Source organism: Hemiscyllium ocellatum, chromosome 17 (assembly GCF_020745735.1).
Source record: "Hemiscyllium ocellatum isolate sHemOce1 chromosome 17, sHemOce1.pat.X.cur, whole genome shotgun sequence".
NCBI classification, from domain to species: domain Eukaryota; kingdom Metazoa; phylum Chordata; class Chondrichthyes; order Orectolobiformes; family Hemiscylliidae; genus Hemiscyllium; species Hemiscyllium ocellatum.
The window spans coordinates 55985919-55993110 of NC_083417.1; positions in this window are offsets into that span (position 1 = coordinate 55985919).

Below are 7192 nucleotides of genomic sequence, written 5' to 3' on the forward strand. Positions count from 1 at the left end.
TGTGGGAAGGGAACTTGCGTTCTCTAAAGAAGGAGGCCATCTGGTGTGTTCTATGGTGGAACTGGTCCTCCTGGGAGCAGATACGGCGGAGGCGGAGAAATTGGGAATACAGGATAGCATTTTTGCAAGAGGTAGGGTGGGAAGAGGTGTCATCCAGGTAGCTGTGGGAGTTGGTGGGTTTGTAAAAAATGTCAGTGTCAAGTCGGTCGTCATTAATGGAGATGGAGAGGTCCAGGAAGGGGAGGGAGGTGTCAAAGATGGTCCAGGTAAATTTAAGATCAGGGTGGAATGTGTTGGTGAAGTTGATGATTTGCTCAACCTCCTCGCGGGAGCATGTGGTGGCGCCAATGCAGTCATCAATGTAGCGGAGGAAGAGGTGGGGAGTGGTGCTGGTGTAATTACGGAAGATCAACTGTTCTACGTAGCCAACAAAGAGACAGGCATAGCTGGGGCCCATACGGGTTCCCATGGCTACCCCTTTGGTCTGGAGGAAGTGGGACGATTCAAAGGAGAAATTGTTAAGGGTGAGGACCAGTTCGGCCAAACGAATGAGAGTGTCGGTGGAAGGATACTGTTGGGGACATCTGGAGAGGGAAAAAACGGAGGGCTTGGAGGCCCTGGTCATGGCGGATGGAGGTGTAGAGGGATTGGATATCCATGGTGAAGATGAGGCATTGGGGGCCGGGGAAACTGAAGTCTAGGAGGAGGCGGAGGGCGTGGGTGGTGTCTCGAACGTATGTGGGGAGTTCCTGGACTCGGGGGTTATAGAACAGTGTTGAGGTAGGTAGAGATGAGTTCATTAGGGTAGGAGCATGCTGAGACAATGGGTCGGCCAGGGTGGTCAGGCTTGTGGATCTTGGGAAGGAGGTAGAACCGGCAGTGCGGGGTTCCCGGACTATGAGGTTGGAAGCTGTGGGTGGGAGATCTCCTGAGGTGATGAGGTTCTGTATGGTCTGGGAGACGATAGTTTGGTGATGTAAGACACAGAATTTATAGCAAAAGTTTACAGTGTGATGTAACTGAAATTATATGTTGAACAATACTTTTGATTATTTGTTAAGTCTCTCATCTGTTAGAATGACAATGATAGTTTCATTTCTTCCATATGTAAATCACAAAACCTTTTTTAAAAGTTACATTCTTGGGTTAACTTTAACAATTGGTGTCAGCACAGATAAGATGTTGAGATGTTGAAGGTGTTAGCCCCCGTGTTCCCTGTCTATGCCATAATATTTAGATTGATTCTAATCTAAAAAGTGACTGAATAGAGTCTTACATAGATTCATGCAGTTTTTGAGCAAAGTACGTTGTAACTCTGCAAGTACAAATTCACCCCACAAACATATATGTGTATGTGTGCATGTGGGTTTTTATGTGTGTGTGTGTCTGGGGTGGGGGTTTGTGAGTGTCTGTGAGAGAGTGTATATGTATGTGTGTGTGTGTGTGTGTATGAGTGTAAAGTGGTCGAAGTCTGTGAGAGGGTGCATGTGTGTCTGGAGGGGTGTGTGTGTCTGTAGGAGTGTGTGTGTGCGTGTCTGGGGTGGGGGATTGTGAGTGTCTGTGAGGGAGAGTGTATATGTGTGTGAATGTAAAGTATCTAAGTCTGTGAGAGGGTGCATGTGTGAGTGTGGGAGTTTGTGTGTCTGTGTGCATGTCTGTGTATAGGTGTACGTGTGTGTGTGTGTGTGTGCGCGCAATGGTGGTCATCTGTAATGACATCTGACATGAACCCAAGGTCCTGGTTGAGGCCCTCCCTACCGAACTTGGCTACCAGCCTCTGCTCGGCCACTTTTCGCAGCTGCCTGTCCCAAAGTCCTCCTTGGAGGATGGTCACCCGAAGGTTGAATGTGTTGGACCGCTGAAGTGCTCTCCAATTGTGAGGGAACACTCCTGTCTGTTGATTGGTGCATGGTGCCATTCATTCTTTGCCATAGCCATTGCTCAGTTTCACCAATGTACCATGCCTCAGGGCAACCTTGCCTGCAGCGTATGAGATAGACAACGTTGGCTGAGTCGTATGAGTACCTGCCACGTAATGGTGGTATCCATGTCCACACTCTGACATGTCTTGAAGTGCCTACTGTGACAGGGTTGTATGGAGTTGTCCTGCTATGAACAATGATTTGTTTGGAGGTTTGGTGGTTGTTTAAAGGCGAGCAGTGGAGGTGTGGGGAAGGTCTTGGCGAGATGCTCATCCTCATTGATAATGTGTTGCAGGTTGTGAAGAATATGGCATTGTTTTTCAGCTCCTGGGAAGTACTGGACAACGAAGGGTACCCTGTCGGTTGCAGCACGTGTCTGTCTCCTGAGGAGGTCATTACGGTTCCTTGCTGTGGCACTTGGAACTGGCAGTTGATGAGTTGAGCATCGTACCCCATTCTTATGAAGGCATCCCTGAGTATTTCCAGGTGCTCATCATGTTCCTCCTCATCTGAACAGATCTGGTGTATGCCTAGGGCTTGTCCATAGGGGATGGCTGTTTTAATATGTTTTGAGTGGAAGCTGGAGAAGTGTAGCATTGTGAGGTTGGCTGTGGGTTTGTGGTAGAGTGTGGCGCTGAGGTGACAATCCTTGATGGAGTTGCATGTGTCCAAGAATGAGACGGATAGTAGAGAGTAGTCCATGGTGAGTTTGATGGTGGGATGAGACTTGTTGATAACACTGTGTAGTTTTATCAGTGACTCCTCGCCATGGGTCCAGAGGAAGAAAATGTCATCAATGTACCTGGTGTATAATGTTGATTGGAGGTCCTGCATAGAGAAGAAATCTTGTCCGAACCTGTGCATGAAGATGTTGGCATATTGAGGTGCAAATCTGGTCCCCATGGCTGTTCCATGTGTCTGGATGAAGAACTGGTTGTCAAAGGTGAAGACGTTGTGATCAAGGATAAAGCAGATGAGTTGTAGGATGGTGTTTGGAGATTGGCAGTTGTTGGTGTTGAGTACTGAGTCTGTTGCCACGATGCTGTTATTGTGGGGGATGCTGGTGTAAAGTGCCAAAAAGTCCATTGTGACGAGGGATGTTCCCGGTTTGACTGGTCCATGGGTGCTGAGTTTCTGTAAGAAATCCATAGTGTCACAACAGAAGTTGGGGATCCCTTATACAATGGGTTTCAAGATGCCTTCAACATAGCTGGAAAGATTCTCACACAGGGTCTCATTGCCCGATACGATGGGACGTCCCGGTGTGTTGGCTTTGTGTACCTTTGGAAGGCAGTAGAAGTCGCCTACACGAGAAGTACGTGGGATGAGGGCCCGTCGAGAACTCTGAAGGACTGGATCCAAAGTCCCGATCAATGTGTTTAGTTCACGGGTGTGTTCTTTGGTCAGATCAGCTGGTAGTTGCCTGTAATGTTCCTGGTTGTTCAGTTGTTGGTACACTTCCTTGCAGTAATCTGTTCTATTCTGAATGACGGTGGCTCCTCTCTTTTCTGCTGGTTTGATGACAATGTTGTGATTAGTTTTGAAAGCCTGGATAGCATTGCATTGTGAACGGGTGATGTTTTGCTCTACCTTGTGGGTACGGCTGAAGAATCTGGCATTTATATATTTCCTGGTGGTTTGAGCCCAGGGCAGCAGCCCTCCGGTGGGGTCCAAGTTGACACCTTCTTTGGTCGTTCCTCTACGGATCCCTCTGATGACTGTTCCAGTTCGTCAGTGGGTTCATTGGGATCACTGCCGGCACCTTGAAAGAATTCCCAGAGTCTCATTCGTCTGATGAACTCCTCCGTGTCTGCTGCAAGAACCAAGGGGTCCATTTTGGTGGTGGGGCATTTTTCTCCTGAGCCCATTGGTTAATAGCGCCATTTTGGAGCACTACAATGTTCACCTTGCCAAGAGTGAGTGACTAAGAATAAAATAAGGATAATACCTGAAATCTCGTCAGGATGGCATCCAACATTTAACAGTACCAATGGAGGAAGTGCTGAAGTTGATGGATGTGCTCCCCTAGCTATGTCAAAGTAGCCAAATTTAAATTGTTTGACTCAAAAGAAAGTTCAATAGTAATGACAACAATAAATACATATGTGGAAATATTCCCCCTCTCATCTTTAATCCCACAGTTAAGAGATGGTAATTGCTTCTGGTTACAATAGCACAGTGTACAGTCCTATCTGAGTGAGCAAAGAGTCACTTCTTAATTCGTGTTTGCCAAACTTTCACTTCTTGAGATTGAATGTTGTCATTTATGGCCATTTGCATCTGATTAAATATCAGGAAGAATTATACTGTTCACTGAGTGCTAAACTTACTGAAAACAAGTTTTCATGTCGGTAAGTTGCTGCAAAATTAAACTGTCCTTTGTTGTTATTTTGAAAAACCTTTTTCCCAGCTGCTAAATAGAACAGTAGATCATGCAAATTAAAACATTAAGCTATTACAAATCCTGCTCCTTCATCATGAATTTTAAGTAAACAGAGTAATAAATACAGTGCAGTTAGTACACTAATAGGATTTCAGCAGTAAAATGAAACACGTAGATTTAACCACATTAGAAATATTTCAGCAGCACCTGCCACGAGAAAGAGAGACACTTGCATTTTTAAAGCGACTTTTTTTTGTAAATGTTACAAATCTCAAAATGTATTACAATCAATGAGGTATTTTTGAAATGTAATGCGGGAAACAACAGTAGACCAATTGCACACAAGAGGTTCTCACAAACAGCAATGCAATTATACCAGAATAACTGAAATGTGACATTGATTAAAGTTTACATATTGGTGAGTATGAGTTGAAAATATGTTGCTGGAAAAGCGCAGCAGGTCAGGCAGCATCCAAGGAACAGGAAATTCCGACGTTTCGGGCATAAGCCCTTCATCAAGGCTTTTGCCCGAAACATCGAATTTTCTGCTCCTTGGATGCTGCCTGACCTGCTGCGCTTTTCCAGCAACACATTTTCAGCTCTGATGTCCAGCATCTGCAGACCTCACTTTCTCCATATTGATGAGTATACTGAGATAACTCTCCTACTCTTCAAACTAGGGCAGACAGATGAGGTTGTAGTGTAACGGTTCATCCAACAGTACTGTACCTATGACACTCCCTCAGTTATTGACCTTTAACATACTCAGGGCCCTGGAGTGGAATTTGAACATGCAATCTTATGATATCAGGATGGACAGATGTACTTTATACTCAGAGATGTTATTACACATGTCTTAAGTAGGTGGGACTTGAACCTGAGTCTCCTGATTCAAAGGTGAGGACACAACCACTGTGTCACATGAGCCTTCTTTGCAGCCAATTAAACACTTTTAACTTGTAGTCATGTGTGCAACATAAGGAAACTCTGCAGCCATTAAGATGTTTATTGAAGGATAAACACGCTCAAGCCCATAAAGAAAACTTCTATTTTCTCAAATGGTGTTATGGGACAATTAACATACGCCTGAGTGGAAAGGTGAATATATGGGTAAATATTGCACAGTTCCTCAGTGTTGCAGTGAACGGTCATCCTGGATTATGTGTCAAGAAGGATTGAAACTCAAGTTTTTTGAGTTAAAAACAAGAAAGAAATCCACTGCAGCCAATGCCTGAAATTTAATGCAGGGGTTCTTAACTTTATTGCTTCGGAGGTTTGCCTTCCACATTATAAACATTCCACAGTACCCTGTCATAAGACAAATATCAAAGTAGTTCAATTGTCTCCCTCCTATCGGAAGGATATTGTGAAACCTGAAAGGGCTGAGAAAAGATTTACAAGGATGTTGCCAGGGTTGCAGGATTTGAGTTACAGGGAAGAAATTGAATAGGCTGGGGCTGTTTTCCCTGGAGCATCTGTGGCTGAGGGGTGACCTTATAGAAGTTTATAAGATCATGAGGGGCATGGATAGGGTAAATAGACAAGCTCTTTTCCCTGGGGTGGGGGAGTCAAGAGTCAAAAGGCACTGACACTTACACGGCTGCAGAAGGGCAGAACTCAATGCAACACGCAATGACTAATATACATAACAAGTCTTAAACATGTCTCAACTGTTTCCAAGGAAGCTGTCTGATGAAATTCAATCTCTTGAGCCTGTTCCATCTTTCAATAAGGTCACCCTCAATCTGATTGTGACCTCAAGTTCACTTTCCTGTGCAATACTTTCACTCCCTTGTTCATCAATAATTAGCTAATTTGCCTTCAAAAATATTCAATGAATGCCTCCAACTTACCTGGGGAATAAAACAGCAATTCCACAGACTCACAATGAAGGAAGATAATTCTGTTCATCTCTCTTAAATGAGAAATCCCTTTTTTAGAAACTGTATTCCTGACTTCTACTCTCTGCCAAACATCCTTTAAGCATCCATGCTGTCAAGTACCTTCAGGACCGTATAGGTTCTCATTCTTCTTAATTCCAGTAAATCTATCCAACCCATTTTCACAAAATAACCCCAGCCCCTTCTCTCGGATCCCAGTAGTTTTTCACTGCATTGAAAGCATCCTGAAAACCTGGTCCAATACCTCCTGTTGACAAAAGCAGCTTTGAATTTTCTGCACAGCTTTGGAATATTCCTCAATCGATGCTACAGCCCCCAGCACAGAATCCAGTGTAATCCTGTCCCCAGCTGGAGTTCCCAGACCATCTAACTATTCAAAAGTTAGGTTTTGGGCTTGAGTTCTTCACAGAACACAGAAGTTTTATTTCATTCCCCTTTCCACACAGACTGGATGTAATTATTTAAATGATATATTTTAGATATAATTGTGCATTCATCTGTATCATATAGTTAAGGAAAGCACTGCAAAACTTTCTTCTGACACCCATCAGTTTTGCTACTTGTTATTTTTTCCAGTTCTTTGCTTCTCTGGACTTTTCCACACGAGTTCAATGGCTCCTGATATCATTGACTACTCAGGAAACAGATGTATTTATTTCTGCATGAGCAGTTTTTCACATCACTAAGTAAGCTGAGACCACTAGTTTTATCAGCGATAATGCTGGATTTCATTACTGTAATAAGGAGCATGGACCTGGGATGTTAGATAGGACTGGTTTAAGACACAATCTCAAATCAAATATCACCCAAGCTATTTATACAGAATGTTTCGAGAAAGTAGCAAGAACAAAGCAATGATTGGCCGATATGCAGCAGGAAATAATTCGAGGGGAGTTGGATGTGTTTTGTTCAGCAGTCAAAGGGTGTCAGATATGGTAATGTTTGGCTGAAGTTAACGCCCTCTACAGAGTGTACTCAGCAGACAG